Raw genomic sequence first — 848 nt, 5'->3', positions numbered from 1 at the left:
CGCCCAACCACCGGCCCGCCGGCCGGCCGGCCGACCTAGTCAGCACGGCAGCTGCCGGCCGGCTGCGGCCATCCACGTCAGCACAGCTACGACGGCACCCACCTTGCCGGCCATAACTGCCTCGAGGAACTTCAGGATCACGTTTTTGAGGTACACTGGGCAGGATGGAGTGGGGCCCGCAACAGGATGACGGCCGCAGGACGCGCACGGTTGAGAAGAGAAGAAAAGATCTAGGGTGCCAGCGCGCAGCGCGTCGAGCAAGCGGCTGCATGGGTTCGTGGGGTCGGGGAAAAGGGGGGGCTGCGTGCACCCCGAGCAACGCCTGACGGAGGTGGGTGTGGGTTTCGGTCCGCCCTCATGCAGCGCCCCGCCCGTCGGCCAAAGGCGCCCGGCCCGCGCCGCAGCAGATTCCCCGCGTCCCCAGCGCCCTGTCGCGGCGGGGGGCGCGCCAGCGTCGCCCCCCCCCCCCCATGAGGCCCGACCACTCACCTAGATCAACTCCCCCAAGCTTGTCCCCGGGCGCCGCCCCCACGTCCCCTTTTAAAGGGTCCTCATCCAATCCGTATAATGAGCCCCCTCCCACGGTATTCTGCACCTGCCACCGCTGCGGCGGCCCCCCGCCCGCCTGTCCACTGCCCCCGCCGGAAGCGCCGGCGGCGCCGGCGCCCGGGTCCCCCGGCTGCTGCGGGGCCGAGGCCGGGCGCGTTGGTGACATCATCCCGCTCGCGCTGCTGCCACCAGACCACTGCCGCCGCAAGCTGCCCGCGCTGCCCACGCCCCCCAGCGACGCGCCGCCGTCCGCGCCACCGGCCCCGCCGCCGCCCGCGCCGGAGCCGCGCCGCATGAGC

Source organism: Monoraphidium neglectum, assembly GCF_000611645.1.
Source record: "Monoraphidium neglectum strain SAG 48.87 unplaced genomic scaffold scaffold05537, whole genome shotgun sequence".
Taxonomy (NCBI): domain Eukaryota; kingdom Viridiplantae; phylum Chlorophyta; class Chlorophyceae; order Sphaeropleales; family Selenastraceae; genus Monoraphidium; species Monoraphidium neglectum.
The sequence above is the reverse complement of the archived record's forward strand: the minus strand, read 5'-3'. Positions refer to the sequence as shown.